General features: G+C 42.6%; 1 pseudogene; it reads right to left on the bottom strand.

Annotated features, from left to right (window-relative positions):
• Positions 1–12,968: 12,968 nt before the first annotated feature.
• LOC117712418 (histone-binding protein RBBP4 pseudogene) lies at positions 12,969–14,097 on the bottom strand (annotated as a pseudogene).
• Positions 14,098–17,653: the final 3,556 nt, after the last annotated feature.

Raw genomic sequence — 17,653 nt, 5'->3', positions numbered from 1 at the left:
TGTCTTTGAGCCATTTCTGCTTTTGTAGGTAACTCTTTACCCATACTCCTATAAGTAACCCCAATTAAACTTATTGGTTCACCAAGTTGGACTTTGGTGGTATCTCTACTTTGGTCTGTTGTGGGTTCCCTATCTCAGGTTAGTAGATGTGTAGTTACATCTCCCTAGAAAAGTTTTGTCACAGAGCATACTCATATATGTCTATTTTTAGATTGCAAATGTGAGGAAAATATGTAACATTTTGTCTTTTCCCTCCTGTTACCTGTTGTTCCTCTCCCCAACTTTGAACCCCTTCCCACTTGGAGTCCCGATTGTACATTCGTACTCGTGACAGTACACTTCTTAGAATGGTTACTCCTACAATGAGGAATTGAGAAGTTAGAGGACTTGTCTTGATCCTGAACCAGAGTTCAGAGTCTGAGCATCATTTTAGGCCTCTTGGCTAATGAAGAGACCTGCTAGGTTCCTAGGCCTGCTGCCCCTGGGATCTTGGTGGGGGTCGTCTGTCTGCTTAAGCTAGATGGCCGATGCCTAGGAAGGACAACATTGTGGTAGCCACATCTTCTTGTTTCTATAATTTACACTAGATTGACAACAAGAGCTGTTGTTTTGTTTTCTAGAGCTGACTTGGAGTCGGCCCTGAATGTGGTAACTTTGCTGGATGCCTTCCTGACTCTGACTGCTCTAGGCAAACCAGTCCCTGCCTCCTCCCTTCGGACATTACCATTCCTTCCTCATGTCTGAGCTCTCTGTCAGTCCATTGGATTTAGCTGATGAGCTCAGTGACTGCAAACTGATTGAGCAAGACAATGGCCCTGATTCTCTGGGCACACACACAGCAGCATTGTCTTCTGCAGATGCGTGGTAATCATTGGCATCCCTTCAGAGAACACTGGTGTCTCAATAGACTTCAGTCAATAGCTGTTGACAGAGCAGAATTTTTATCATAGTAAACTACAAAAGGAGTTTTAAGAAGTAAGTCAGGGGGCTGGAAAGAGGGCCTTTGAGAACTTAGACTGCTTTTGCAGAGGACCCAAATTTGGTCCTCCAAGGTGGGCGCTCACAACCATCTCTCACTCCAGATGCAGGAAATCTAATACCTACGGCCTCCAAGACACCTGCATTCACACACTACACACACACACACACATACACACACATCTTAAAAATAACAATTTTTAAGTACATTAGAAGTTAATGTAAATTTAAAATAATTCTGAATTGTTTAAAAGATTTATTGTGTATACAGGTGTGTGTGTGTGTGTGTGTGTGTGTGTGTGTGTGTGTAGGTCAGAGAACAACTTTTGTGGGTCAGTTCACACCATCCACCTTTACAGGGGTTCTGTAGATCTTAACTCAGGTCAGGTTCATGCAGTAGCACCTTTACCTAATCCACCTACACTGGCCTCTGAACAAGTTTTCAAGGTGCTATCTTTTTGCTCAAGGAAATATATATGCGGTAAAACAAAACAGTTACATTGTTGTTATCATCTAAATGACAAATTGTCTCCCTGGGCTCTATCATTGAGCCACAGCCCTTGCTCAAGTGAGTACACTTTTATATCAACCAGGATGTACAACACTTAGAAATTTTAAGACAGTTGTTTGTTGATCGGTATTTATTGACATTTTATTCAGTGCTTGGTGATTGGTTGTCACTATAAAGAGTGGTCTCCTATAAATAGTGGACTCCTATTGTCTGAGGAAATGGAAGTGGAAGGCAGCTGTTACTGAAATTCAGTTCAACTTTAGTCAGTATTATCTGGAAGTTCCTACACATGGGACTGCACAGGTGACTAATGCTTTTTTCTAACTTATCCTTACTGTGAGTAAGGCAAGTCCTTGACCACTGAACTACATCTCCAAGCGCCCCCTTTGCTTTGTTTATTTCAAGACAGGGTCTCCCTATGTAGCAGGCTGGCCTTGAACTTCCCCTGTAGCCTAGGTAGGTCTTCGACATGAGATCTCCCAGCCTTAGCTGGAATCAGCTTTGCCAGATGATTACAGCTCAATTTTAGTTATCGGTGGGTTCTAACAGGCTATAATAGTGGAAGGAAACAATTTGTGGAACCAAGGGAGTAAGTACCATTTCTTCTTCCTGCGAGCATTGGGGATTTTCACACTGGGTTTTGAACAAGAAATGCCCAGATTGAAACCAATGAGAAACAGGAGAAGATCCTAGGCCAAAGGTCTAGAGTGAGCACAGACCCAGAGGATGACTGTATTTGCATGCCAGATGGGGAAGAAGTAAGAGTTGTTTGTTGAGGCAAAACATTTGACTGGGATATAAAGGATTTCCATAGTAAGTGGAAAGTACTTGAAAGCAAGCTGGGTGTGCTGCATACCTGTAATGCCAGCACTTAGGAGGTAGAAGCAGGAGAATCATAAGTTCAAGGCCATCCACAGCTACATAATGTATTTGAATCTCACTGGGGCTACATGAGACAGTCTTTAAAAGTTCATTTAAAGGAGCGAGCCTGATGACATGAGTTTAATCGTCGGAACCCACATTAAAGAAAAGTACAGAGAGAACAATGATTCCACAAGTTCTCCTGACTCCTGCATGGGCTCTGTGGCCAATGTGTACATCTATAATCAATAAATCAAAAATTCAAAGGTAAATCAGACCATTAAACTTGAAGCATGTCTGTATACCTTTGTCATAGTAAAGGATGGAGACAATGCAGAAGTCTAGACCTGAGAAGGTAAGATGTCCATTCATCAGTGGTGGGGACATGAAGAGGAGAGGATAAATTCAATGGTCCTTTGTATGAATCAGTGTGTGTTGGCTGCTAATCGGATGGAACAGGAGTACAGAGAAGGGTGTATGCATGTGTGCAGTGGGCGTTGGGGTTTCTAGCTCAGATAACGCTGGTGTTAAACATTCTGGTTATGCACGGAAGGTGAGCATGTTTTCTTCATTTCAGATGAGGTTGTGGTAGAGCTGGTAGGACAGGAAGAAGGTAAAGTATTGGGGTTTGATTGATTGATTGATTTTACTTATGGGAGAGCATGTGTGTGTCACGGCAGGAGTGTGGACATCGAAGGACAACCCAGAAGACTTAGTTCTGTCTTTCTGTCATATGAGTCCCAGGGATTGAATTTAGGTTTGTAAGACTTGGTGACAAGTATCTTTACCTCCTGAATCACCTTGCTGGCCCCAAAGTATTTGGTTTTAAGTATTTGGGAATTTAAGAGTAGCTAAGGATAGGGCTGGAAAGATGGCTCACTGGTTAAGAAAGCATATTGCTTTTGCAAAAGACGCAAGTTTTATCCCTAGTACCCACACTAGGAAGCTCACAACCATTTGTAATTCCAGCTCCTGAGGGATCCAAGGCCTTAAGCCTCTGCAGTCATGTATATGAACTCTCTCAGAAACATACACACATACAATTAATTACAAAAATAACAATTTTCTTAAAAGAAGAGCTTAGGATAATTTTAATTTATACGTTAGCAGTTGGAAATAGAAATTTGACTTTAAGGGAAATTGGGGTTTGGCAATAAATATGACAGCAGCCTACAGTGCTTGAATGATATGTGATATTGGAAATGGTAAGGTAAATTTACCCAGGGTTGGAATGATTAAGAAAGGCCTTAAAGTTACATGGCTCACTACCTATTCAGTAGTTGACACATAGTATATAATATATTTATTGAGAACTGGGTTTGGGGCTGAATATGAATGTGGTACAATTATATTTATATGAAAATATCACATTGAGACCCACTGTTTTGTGTGCTATTCATTTTTAGTTTAAAAAAGGGGGGGGGGAGGATATTGAATCTGTTCTGATTTTACTTTCTTGATTCCAGGAATTGTGTGATCTTTTGGTGAGTCTGTCTAGGGTTAACCCAGTGTTTACTACTTGACGGGGGAGGGGGGGCTGGAATAGACTGGGATACCAAGCAAATTGTAAGACAGTTCAGTGTGAATGTGGGATTGGAGCGGGAGCACCCTGGTGCCAACTGATTAATTACTAACAGCCCCCCCCCCCCCCCCAGAGCATCCTTCTCATCCCATCCTATAAAAAGAGCACAGGGAAGGGAAAACCTAGTATATTGTTCAGATTCCTTGCCTCTTTCTCTACCCAAAGGATTCCTTGTCCATGTGTTCTTTACTCATTTTCTGACTAGGTTAACTTTATATCTGCCGCACCTGTTATCAACTGAGCATGCCAGGGCTTCCCCTGGCTAATTATCATCACATTACCGGGGCTGAGTCACTTCTTCAGTGGCCATTCAAGGTCATGGGATGTTTGCTCTCATTTCCTGAGGAAGCTGAAGTGCTTGCAAAATGGCCTGGCCTGTCCACCTCCAGAGAGAAACTCAGCCATCTTTGAGATCCCATGTGGATGAGGAGAGGAAGGAGAAGTGGAAAGATTAAATAGTGTGTCACTACCCTCAGCTGTAGCTGTTGACTCTGTCCATAGCCATCTGGGTAACTGGCTGCAGCTCCTGGGATTCTGGATCATCTTTCTACCCCGTCATAACCTTTAGGGAAGTCAAGTGTAGGTCAACCCTCACTTCCGCTAGGCCGTGGTACTTGCAGCACACTGTCTTCCCATATGTGACCTCATCGCTATCTTTTCCACTTACCATGCGTCTGCCTTCTCTTTACTCTTACATTTTAAATCTTGGAGGTATTACCCCCAAACTGTACCTTCTCTGCAGTTTTTTCTCTAGTGCTGAAACCTCCCATCATTCCACACTCTTCTGTGGTTATATCAGCTACCGTAAAGTCTCTCTCTCTCTCTCTATAGTACACCTGGAGGTCTCAATTGCTCGTTTCCTGAGTGGGGTACACTTGAGTGGGATACACTTGAATGTGCCTAGGACATACCTTTGAGACTGGTCCTCAGCTTTACTTACAGAGATGGATAAGGCGAATGGACCATTTGACTATGCCAAATCAATTCGAAGAGGAGACTGGCACTGATAAACACTGCACTAAGCATTTGTTTATGTTATTACGTTTGATTGCCACCATCAAGACTGAGGAAGCTCTTACCTCTGTTTCCCAGATGAGGAAACAGCTGTTGAAAGAGATACTTTGTTTACGAAGCAGTGACTAGAGTGTGTGTCCCTTTTTCTAGCTTTATTGAGGTACAAATGACACAAATGGTATGTGTTTAAGTTCTGCGTATTCATTTAATGTTGCCATATCAAAATACCCAAGGCTGGGCCAGCTCCATGGCTGAGAGGGTAAAGGTCATTGTTGCCAAGCCTGCTGATCTGAGTTCAATCTCCCGGACTCAGGTGGGAAGAGTCAACAGACTCTTAAAAGCTGTCCACTGACTTCCACCTGCCCCCCATCATTGCCAATAAATACAAATGTAATAAGTGAAACAAAACAGAATGTTTGTGACTAAGCATCATAAGGAGGAGAGGTTGTTCAGGGTGGAGCATACGATTGCAGATCAAATGAAGAAGCTTAGTTAGAGCTGGGTGTGGTGGCATGCACCTTTGGGGGAATCTCTGAGTCTGAGGCCAGCCTGGTCTGCATAGAGAGTTCTAGGCCAGCCAGGGCTACATGGTGAGACCTCATCTCAAAAACAACCAAAAGAGGCTTCTTTTGACATGCATGTTTGGGCACTGACATCAATACACTGAATTATAGCATGCTGAAAAGCAGGAAGCAAACCAGCTGTGCGCAGGAGGGCCAGGTATGTGAGGTGGTCTCCAGGGTTCCAGGAGAATTACATTAATTATATTCATTATCTTCCAAGAGTAGCAATGCCACCTCTGAAGGTAGACTATCCCATCAGATAGGGGTCAGGATTCTGCCACCTGCCTCTCTGGTAGAAACGGCATATTTAAACAACACTACTGATTTGACATCTGTGTACATGAATGAAATGATCACCACAGTAAAGCTAGTTAACACATTTATCACCCCATGCACATTAATTTTGTCAGTTGATGACTACTAACCAATAGCCCCCAAAAGATAAAAGGTACTCAAATTGACCAGGATCTTTTTTATCCCGTTTTTAATAAATATTTTAATATCTATTATTGTGCAAAAGAAATCTTCTCAAATATTAATCCTCAAAAATGGCATGTGGTTTAAAATTTTAAGATAATTTTCTGTGAGCAATTAAAACACCCTTTGGCGTTATCAGTAAAGGAAAAGAAGAGACAGTAAAAAGGCTTCATGATAACAGTCAAAGGGAAGAACTAGGTCAGAGAAAAGAAAGAAAAAAATGATTAAAAAAAAATAAGTCAAGGGGAAGTTTTAACCCCTACCTGGGAAAGAAAGTATACAGTAAAAATTCCAAGATTGTATAATTGGATGTCACAAGGGTATTACCCCTAGCTCATTTGGTAGAGCATGAAACCTGTGATGTCATATAAGAAAAATATAAAAACAATAATAAGTCACAAATGTTCTCTTACTTTTGAGTGGATAAGTGAGTCTGGGGACACACCGGTAATTCCAGCACTGCAGAGGCAGGAGTTCAAGGACATCTTTAGCTGCTAAGTAATTTAAAGCCAGCTGAGGTGACACGAGGCTCTTTATTTAAATAAGGAACAAGATTTAATGGAAAGTAAAATGTAAATCTCAATATAGATAAATATTTCAAACTGTTAATAAGATTCCTCCTGTATTATTCTCATTATAATCCCAAAACAAATGAGGGATTTAGAGTCATCATAGAATTACCCCTAATGGCACAAACTAATCTGACTGAATTAAATTGGACTCAGCTGTCCTTATCAGGCCATCAAAATGTGGGTTTGATCACCCTGCAATGAAAATAGAAATTAGTGTGTGCTCTTCAGCACTGGTGTCCGTCAACCAGACAGTTCAGTCCTGTCTGTGATAGGGCCCTGGATGATGTAGGTCTATCAACAAATTGCAGTAATATGGGAATTTTAAAAAGAAAACAACAGTAAAACAAAACAAAAAAAATAATCCTCTAAATGAATCAATGTGGAAAAACAGATTGGCTTGAAAAACTAGGATTGAGTTAATCCCAGATTATCATCCAAAAATGTTTTGATTTAGGATTCACTTGCTAAATAACGTTATTCCTAAAACATCTTAAACCAGATAGGTCCGGATAGAGCCACATTCTGATGTCACAAGGTATAGTGGGTCCCAGTGGTATCTGATTTAGCTCGAATCATATTCTCAGCACAAATAACCAGCTACTCATGACATACCCTTGAAGCTCTGGCCCTTGTGTTAGCAGTAGGGTGTCAAGGGGAATTCCAGTACGATAAACATCTGGTGGAGTGGGATCTTTGGGCCACATTGGGATCATAGGTAGGGTGTGCACCATCCTCCTCAGACTTAAAGAATACATTTGGAGAGTGGTTTTTTTTGGAGAACTCTTATAGGCTAATCACCATGGTAACCAGCAGCTAAATAATACCCCAGACATTTCTCAGATGACCAGGACTTTGTTACCCGAGTGAAGCTATCATAGACAATTTGAACTGCTTACTTGAGTCGTGGAAAATGATAAAACCAGGTTCATTATTCTTTCCTGTTCAGGACTGTCAGACTACTTACTGCACACGTCTGAATTGGTGGCTGCTCCTCCACCCTCCCACTGCCCCACAGCGTGGTGGTTCTGCTCAGCACAGGAAGAGAAAAAGCTGGAAGGGAGACAATGTTGCAGGAACTTACTTTTTCCTTTTTAAAATACAGGTCTTTTCTCTTATCATTTTATGTGTACGAATGTTTCGCTTACATATATGTATGTACACCATGGTACCCACAGAAGTCAGAAGAGGGCATCAGACCCCCTGAAGCTCAAGTTACATGACAGTTAAAGCCATCATGCAGGTGCTGGGCACTGAACCTGGCTTCACCACAAGTGTAGCAAGAGCTTTCAACTGCTGAGCCATCACCTTGGCAGGACATCTTGCATTTCTACAAAGCTCTGTAGGTGCTTGGAGGAGGTCCTATCACATGAGTCATTTCTGGGAAGGAGGAGTTGGGGGAGGACCTATCACCAGGGTGAGTCGCTTCTGCGTTTCTGCAAAGGAAGAGTTGGTAACATTGTCTTTACTGTTTAGATGAGAAAACCAAAGGAAAGGAACTCAGAGTCAGAAGATCGCCATGGAAACACCTATGTCTCCCTGTCTCTCAGATTAAAAACAACGCCATCAGTGAGAATTAACATGTACTGAGAGCTTCCCATTCCGTACACGGATCATCTCATCCCACCCTTGCAACAACTCTGAGTGAGGACTTTGTACTTAGCTCTAAGCACCGCTGAAGACAATGGGAGGCGACTCAACTATTCTCCAAGTTTTCTTTTTTTTTCACATATTTTTAAATTTTACTTTGTTTGTTGGTTGGTTGGTTATTTAGTATAAGATAAGGTTTCTCTGTGTAGCCCTGGATGTCCTGCAACTTGATTTGTAGACAAGGCTGACCTCGAACTCAGAAATCTACCTTCATTGGTCTCCCGAAGTGCTGGGATTAAAGGAGTGCTCTGTTACACCTGGATATCAAGTTTTTTTAAAAAAACAATTTTTTTTTTTTAAAACAAAACCTCAATGGGAAGAAAGGGACTTGAATTCTATTATAACCATGTAACAATGTTTCATTATATGGAGGCAAATGGGTGACTTCCTCTTTTCACTAAGTGCATATATTTTTCCTTTCTATCTTTTCTCTCCGTTTCATGGAAATTTTCAACCATAGAAACAGTAGCAGTTGGATTTTATTTGTACTTCAGACTCCTGCCTCTCTGTGAGTGTGTGTGTGTGTGTGTGTGTAGGTCAGAGGAGAGTTGATTCTCTATCATGTGGGGGTCAAGGGTTATCAGGCTTGGCAGCAAGCACCTTTACCAGCTGAGCTCTCACTTGTCCCCACTTCTTTAAGTCATGCTTAAGAATTGGGCCAGCTGTCACAGGCCTACAGCCCCATCACTTGGGAAGACGTCATTAGGGACCATTTTGGAGGCTGCCCATCAAACTCCTTAAATCAAGGCGTGTCTTGCTTGGTAGTCCAAACATGCTGAAGGATATAGACCATGCAGGCTGAAGGGAATCAGATGCAGCCTCTGCAAAGAGGCAGACATATCAATCTACTTACTTGGAGGAAATCTGGTTGAAATATATGGGCATATTTGGCTCAGAGAATGAAGATTTTGGATGGGGTATCTTCGCGGAGTTGAGCTCATGTAGAAATACAATAGTTTTGTATCTCAGAGAGAATAATGAGAAGTGACAAATGAACAAGTACTGAGTGACCCTAGATCCAGGGAGTATTCAAAGGCTGATGATAATAATAATAATAGTCTTCATCGTCAAGAATCTAGAATCTAGCTTTTCTTGTGGCAGAACAACCACTTGCTTTTGTATATACTCAACTAGACATGATGTTTAACATCAGAATTAAAGTGTATAGTTTCAAAAGAATTATACAGACTAATAAATTTATGCTTAGTTTTCTTCTTTTCCTCATTCTGTTTCTTAAAGTTTCTTGTAGCTGAGGCTGGCCTCAAACTTGCTATGGATTACCTTGAATTAAGCCCCCTGCCTCCATCTCTGGAATGCTGGGACTGCCTGCTGTGTTGCTGGAGGTCAGACCCACTAGGCCAGTGGGTGAGCTACAGACTCAGCTCCCTCTTTTGTTTTCTCTTGTGAATTAGGGAGTCTTGCTCTGTAGTTCAGCCTAGCCTCAAAGGAGGGATCCTCCTGCCTCCACCTCTGATGTAGCTACATCTAGCTCTGATAGTTTTTGCAAGGTCAGTGGTAACCAAATGGCTCTGGCTCCATTCTGCTTTATGAGAAACTATTCTGTGAACTTAAAAGACTGCAGAGAAGAAAGCTGAAAACAGCTTGTATTTTATGCTTATAGGGTTGAATTTAAATCAGATAATAACTAATCACACAGTATTGAAAGACTGTAAGAGAACCCTTTGGGTTTTATTGGATTTACGACGAGAATATCTTGGAGACAGGATCTGAATTAAATATGTATTCATAGTGTGAGATGACCTAGAAAAAAGGGAAGCAAATGGCTTCATACACATCGCCACCTTTTATTTTATTAATCTAGTTAATTATCCTGCTGCTGTTGGGAAGATTGAGGTGTCAGTAACCCACATATTTGTCTGGTGTTTCACTTGTTTGTTATTTTGAGACAGTCTTGCTGTGCATTCCTGGCTGACCTGGAACTTGCTATCGTTCCCAGTCTGGCCTGGAACTTGCTGCTGTCCTCTGGCCCCTATCTTCCAAGTACTAGAACTACACATGTGTACCCCTACACCTGGATTCTACTGGTATCTAAACCATATGATGAGGAAACATACTCCTTAGATCCAAGTCCTGGTTCTAACATACCACCACCACCATCATGATCATCATCACCACCACCATCACCACCACCATCACCACCACCATCACGACCATCATCACCACCACCACCACCATCATCATCAACACCACCATCACCTCCACCACCACCTTTTCTTTAGGTAGTCTTTTGTAGCCTAAGCTAGCCTTGAAGCTACTATGCAGCCAAGGATGACTGTGATTTCCAGAGCCACTTCTCCCTACATCTTGAAACACTGAGACCATCCTGTTGGGGCTTATGCTATACTTCAAAAACAGACCCACCAACTTCATGCATGCTAGGGTAATGGAACCAATAGTTCTGGTAATGTATAATGGGTAAAGGGCTTAAAACAGTGCCTTCCTGCTATGGTTTTAGTGGTTTATAACTATAATTCTGTATTTGGGAAGCCGAGGCAGGGGGATTGAGGTTATCACTGACTACACGGAAAGTTCAAAACTAGTCCCAGCTATATGAGTTCTTACCTTAAAAATACAATTCAGTAGGACGAGAGAGCTGGTTCAGTAGTAAAAGGGCTTGCTGGCCTTCTAGAAGACCATAGTTCAATACACAGCACCTGTGTGGGGTGGCTCACAACTGCACTAATTCCAGCTCCAGGGGATCTTATGCCTTACTCTGGCCTCTGTGGTACCTGTAGGCATGCTGCATACAGCCACACAAACACAGGCACATAAGTAAATTAAAAACATAATAATAAAACGTCTTGAACAAATCAATAAAAAACCTGCAAGAAAAACAAATTGTATTTGAAAATGTCACAATGAAACATAATACTTTGCTCATTTAAAAATTAAAAAGTTTTTAAAAGGAGAAAAAAGAACAATGTCTAGAATATTTTCTGTAAGCATTTACTTTTGTCCACCTAAATAAGTTCTGGGGCTGTTGAGATGGCTCATCAGGTAAAGGTCCTTTTGAAGCCTGGTGACCTGATTTCTGTCCTTGGAGTCCCTGTGGTAGAAGGAAAACTCCAGAAAGTCTCCTTAGGCTCCACCCATGGACTCACACACATGCACACGAGAATACAAATACACGAGTAAGTGTAATAAAATGTTTATTAAATGTTCTGCTTTCATGAAGCTCCAAATCTTATTTTTAAAATGTATCACATGTAAACAACTATATAATAAGTAGGTATGATATTTTCCTATGTTGTTCAGCCTGCTTCAAATTCTTGAGTTGGTTCCTTCCTTATTTGTAGACAGCTGTGTCCTCCTGCAATAGAAGGACAGGGCAGTTCTCTGGGGGCTGTGACCTAAGGGCACACCTTTTGACTTGGGGTTCCCAGATACAAGCTTGCTGCTGCTAGGGCACAGTTTTTGAGGTGTGGATTTAGGGTACAGGCTTGCTGTAGCTGCAACTCCTGTTTTGCTTTTGAGACAGTCTCACTATGTAACCCAGGATGGTTTGGAACCACTCATCCTCCTGGCTCAGCTTCCCAAATTCTGGGATTACAGGTGAGAGCCACCACATCTGGACCTATATAAGTTTTGTGTGGATATAAACATGTAGTCCTTGAGATTAGTGACTTTTTTTTTTAATGTAGAAAAGCAATTTATTCTCATTATAAGCACTACACAGTTAGTCACTGGGAACAACAGGCCTGATGGTGAGACAAGCTAACCAACATGGGGATGGTATCAAACTATAATGGTCAAAGACACCTCCTGCCAAGAGAAATAAACTCTTATCAAGGATCAAGCTAATTTAAAACATACAACTATCAGTTGACTTTTCTCAATGACAGCTTACCCATGGAACAACTGCCAGGTAAAAGCATGCATCTTTAAAACTTGGTAGTCCCAAATTAAAAAAATAAATAAATAAAAAGCACAACAACAACAATCCACAGAAAAGAAGAAATGATATGAAAACAGCTCAAGGAATACATGAAGGGGCAAAAAAAAAAAAAAATCCCTAGGGAGGGAAAACCATGTGGTTTTAGTGAAGAAACCAAGTGAAGACTGATATGCACAAGAAAGTGCTTCTGGGGGAGTCAACTGAAGGACCTTGAAGCAAGCATCTATATAACTCGAATCTCCCCTCGTTCATGAATTAAAAAACCACAACTTGCAAACCTACCTTACTTGACTCCACTCCTCATTCATTCTAGCCTTTGCTGAAAGGCCTGAAAACTTGAGCATTTATTTAGCCTAAGAAGAAAAATAATCACACATAATATGTCCCATTTCTGAAGCTACTTTAGACCTGACTTTGTTACTAGAAAATTCCTCAGAAAATTTAAGTCTGTGGCTTATATTTAAAGGTGAGAGCTAGAAAACAGGGCCTGAAGAGATGGCTCAGTCCAGACAGAGGACCGGGGTTCAGTTCCCAGCACCCACATGGTGGTCCACAACAGTCTAACTCTAGTCTTCCAGGATCTGATGTCTTCTTTGCTCTCTGAGAGCACTGTATACACGTGGTGCACAGATAAACATGCAGAAAAACATTCACATATATAAAATAAATAAAATCTAAAAGCAATTTGAGAAAAAGTTAGAGAACATTCAGTTTGGGTTAATAATTTTTGGTGACACTAATATTAAAGGGAGAACTGAACAAAGTCTGATTCTCAAAAACCAGTGCTAAATTGATCTTACGGTTCAAAAGAAAGGGAGGAATGTAAAAATCACAAATGAAGACATGTCTAGGATCCTTGTCTTCTGGATCCATGATGCTTCAGGGGTCCATCGATATAAATGTTCTCGGTCATCGACCTCACTTGCATGATATTATTTCGTGCTACAAACCAAATCAACCTAGTTTCACCAGGATTCCAGGAGAATTCAGAGATCTTGGCTGTGTGACCTCCATGGTGGGCCATCTTCTGCATCTTGTGGCCTGTTCCTCTCCAGTTTTACTTAAACCCTGGGTATCCCACCTACGATCAGTACCACCAGAAGCCAAAGTAGTCTCATTGTGAGGTGACGACTGAACTTGGACTATTTCATCCTTATGTGATTACGACTTGAGTTTCAGATTTCTCAGATCCCACAAAGCATCAGTCTTGTCCGAAGATCCCATGGCAAGAATGAGCTCACCATGAGATGGAAAAACCTACCTCAGCAGTGTGAGCATCATCTGAGTGGCTTGGTTTGGAAGTATTCTTTGAAAGTCTATCATGAGTCTTATGCTTATGATCACCCACAACTGACCAAGACAGCTGCCAGGAAACGTGGATTAGAGCTGTGTGTCTGGTCAAGATAGGCTCTACATTCATCCCCTTTCCTTCCTTTGAAGCTGAATTGCTGTCCCTTAGACAGATGCTACCGCCATCTGGAGAACTAAGTACCTGCTAAAATTTGCCTCCCTTCAGATGTTCCACTCGCCAAGGGTGTCTGGTTTAGAAGGATGCTTGTTCAATCAAAATCAAGAACGTCACTGGATGGTCTTTGTTGCAATGATTCACGCAAGGGTCTCTGGGGAATATAGCAATATGATTCTTCATGGTCAATCCTGATTTCTATTTCAGTTTCTCACTGACAGAGCCCAAACTTCCAAATTCTCCTGCCTTACTATCACGGTGTGATGCATCAAACTGAGCATCAGCATTGGGGAGCTAGACACTGGCAATTAAAATGTGATCACATTGTTCATCTGATGTATGTGTCCCCAGGACACATCAACGAATGTTGAAATCATCCCCTTCATGTCTGCTGAGGTTACATCTGGAAGTCACTGGGTGGTTAAGCGGGCCTACTCCAGGCCGTGAGTCACCACAACATTATAAAGGAAGGAGTGTTTCTTCTCCACCTTTTGTACTCCTCATTGATCATGGTCTTCTACCGAGTAGAAGGCTGCTTCCTAGTCACCAGTGATTGCTGGTGAGGCCCAGAGTGGGTGTGGGGGAAATCCTGAGGCTCTATATTGTGGGAGGGGTCAGGAGGCTGCCCGCCTGAATTGCGTGTGGCTCAAATAAGAGGAAGTTATCTTAGAGTCTGGAGAGAGGAAGTCAAAGACCCAGGGACCAGCCTGTTGAAGACATTCGCCTGATTCTCAGGTAGCTTTCCTCTTGCTGACTTCTTCCATGGCAGACAGGAAGAGTGCAGGGTCTCTGCTGTCTGTATCAAGGGATGAATGTTCTTCTGAAACCTTTGCTGTTATATTTTTAAACCCATTTAGCTACCCCAAAGCCCCATGTCCAAAGACTGTCATAACATTGAGTGTTAAAGCTGACGTATGAATTTTAGGGAAGGGCTTAGTTAAGGCCACAGTACATGCGCTATCTCATGTGATCCCTCATAACTCCCTGGCAAAGGTTTCAGTGAGGATGAAGAAGCTTAGAAAGATAGATATGGGGCTGGAGAGACAGCAGTTAAAAGTGCTGGCTGTTCTTCCAGAGGACCTGGGTTCAATACCCAACACCCATAGGGCAGCTCAGAGTTGTCTGTAACTCCAGGGGATCCAACACCCTCACACAAGCATACATACAGGCAAAACACCAAGGCATAAATAAACAAACAGATAGATAAACAGATAGCTAAATAAATAAATAAATAAACAAATCACCGGGCGGTGGTGGCACATGCCTTTAATCCCAGCACTTGGGAGGCAGAGACAGGCGGATTTCTGAGTTCAAGGCCAGCTTGGTCTACAGAGTGAGTTCCAGGACAGCCAGGGCTACACAGGGAAACCCTGTCTCGAAAAACCAAAACAAACAAACAAACAAACAAACAAACAAATCAATGTATTGGGGAGGTTGTTTTGAGACAGGGTTACTTTGTTTACCCTTGGCTGCTCTGGAACTGTACATCAACCTGGCCTTGAACTCACAGAGATCGGCTACCTCTGCCTCATGAGTGCTAGGATTAAAGGCGTGTGCCACCACTGTCTGACTAGTTGGAGGTCTTTAAATCTATGAATGATGAACTCCTCATCACTCAGAAGGATGAGACAGGAAGATTGCCACAAGTTTGAGGCCAATCTGGGCTACATGACAGGTTCTAGGCCAGCCTGGGCTATGAAGTGAGTTACTGCTTCATGCCCCCTGCCTCCTCCCTGCCTCTAATAACAACTAAAGTCTTGCCTCCTGGGGTTACTGAGATGTCCTGTTTGTTTGAAGCCTGTTGCCCTGAAGGAACATGTGAATGTGAGGGGCATGAAGAGGTACGCAAAGAAGAGACATGTTTGCAGGGGTGTGTACTGTGATGACAGGAGAGGGGGACAATTTTGGAAAAGGTTGGTTCATCCTCAGGAAAGGTGGAGGAAGTCGTCTGGCAGGAAACAATCCTGGAGCGTTTGGGGGTGGAGTTTGGAATTATGATGTCAACTATTATAGAGAAATGCTTGACTCATCTTTCCTCACCCTCTTGGCCTCATTCCCAGGCCTCATGCCCCTTTACTGACACCAGCAGGTTTTCTGAAACAGGAAGAAGAGTCAAAAGGAAAAAAAAAAAAAAAAGAAAAAAGAAAACAACGACTCCTCTTTCCACCTCAGCAGTGGGAGTTAGAATGATCTCGCTGTCTGACCAGAATGCTTCTCCTACAGGTCAGTGTTCAGAGTGAGGTTCTTGAAAGTCCTCCGATGCCTGATTAACTCCCAATGTTCTGCAAGCAGTGCCAGCCACGGTCCATCTCCATTCAGAAAACATTCTTGGAGGCCCTCCTCTGAAGCTGGGTCTGTGTGTGTGTGTGGTGGGGTGCTGGAGAAGGAAGGGGCTCTTCCAGTTTCCTCCATCCTTGGAAAGTTGTTTTCAGCTATCTGATGATCATTGGCTGTGTTTCCTGAAAGGTGAATTCTGGGTCACACACAGCATGCAGGGTGTGGCCCGTGACCGGAACAGGCCCATTTTCCTCATCATCATCCCGCCCCCCCCCCCTTTCTTTACCAAGCCACTCTTGGAATGTGGCCACTGGTCTCTTGATGACTGTCAAGGAAGAGTCTCAGGAGCTTTCTGCAACCAATGTGTTGAAGTTGAAGTCCTGAATGAGAGTATTAAAAACACACATACACATGGGACCAAGAACAAGTTTACATAGGGTCTCTGAAACTAATGACACTTCACAGACACCAAAACATCACACAATGCCAAAGGAATGTGGTGATCTTCATGGTGGAGAAGCTGGGGAGAATCAGGAATATTTCCTGTTGTGACTATATATTCACCGTGTGCCAGGCCCTCTTCTAAGCACTCCACATACATCAAGACAATCTGTCAAGTAGCCCAGGGGATAGGTACTATTATCCTTATTTTATTTTAGATACAAGGGCCCATTATAGCTCAAACTGGCTATATAGAGTGACTTTCAATTCCTGATTTTCCCGCTTCCATCTCCCACGTGCTAGGGTTTTTTAGATGGGTGCCACTATGTCCCACTTTTGTCTTCCTGTTACATGTCAAAGACCAAGAGGTTAAAGGACTTGTCCAGGGTCCCATAGGAAGTGACAGAGAGGGATTCAAAGTCAGCCTTCAGAACTGCCGAAGCTAAGCTGCCTACTGTGTGTATGCTCCATTGAAGCCTTTGGCAGACCCTCTGAACCCCTGACAGAGAATTACCATTGCTTGCCTTAATGACAGATAAGTTACTGCCAGAGACTGTAACACACACACACACACACACACACACACACACACACACGAGCTTACCACATAGCAGGCTCAATGTTTATTGAATGAATAAATCTGGGAAGGGATAAGTCTGACACATGGACTATTTTTCCCTTCCTAGCTCACAGCCCGTTTTCTTCAGCTCTTCCCAGGATCAAGTCCGGAATTTCCCACCCGCACATGAACGAACCTTTGTACATTTTCTGCCTGGACAAAGACCCATGAATGTGTAACCACTATGTGGAGAATTGTCTGTGGGACACTGGATCCTTCCCAGTACAATGAAGAACTCTTGCTACCCCATTGTCCAGATTGTCCTTAGGAGTCCGGCCCTGTTCCTATGCTGTTTGGATGCCAGGCAGACTCTTGATTATGAAACCAAGTCCAAGGTGACCCATCCATTAAGTCCACTGCTTCTCCCTCCTCTCTTTCCCCCCACCTCTCTTGTGGAGGAAACTGGTAAGGTTTATGGGAGAAAACAAATGATCTTTCATTAGGGAGGTGAAGGATACAACTGTAACTTCTCAATTGGCATCCAGAGAACTTGTCAACTCTGATAGTATGATGGTGAGAGTTCTTGTTTAAACAAATAAACAAACAAACAATAAAACCTGGGACTGTACTTGAGAGGCTAAAAGGACATGATATTTGGCTGTGGATATATTTTGGAAAATCAGGTAGAACCGCAGACGAGAACGCACTGCTTTAGTTGGTCTCCAGTTGGCAAAGTCAACCAACTCTGCTTTGCATCGTGAACTAAAAACGGATTATTAAACCGGGGAAG

Source organism: Arvicanthis niloticus, chromosome 7 (genome assembly GCF_011762505.2).
Source record: "Arvicanthis niloticus isolate mArvNil1 chromosome 7, mArvNil1.pat.X, whole genome shotgun sequence".
NCBI lineage: Eukaryota > Metazoa > Chordata > Mammalia > Rodentia > Muridae > Arvicanthis > Arvicanthis niloticus.
The sequence above is the reverse complement of the archived record's forward strand: the minus strand, read 5'-3'. Positions and strand labels throughout refer to the sequence as shown.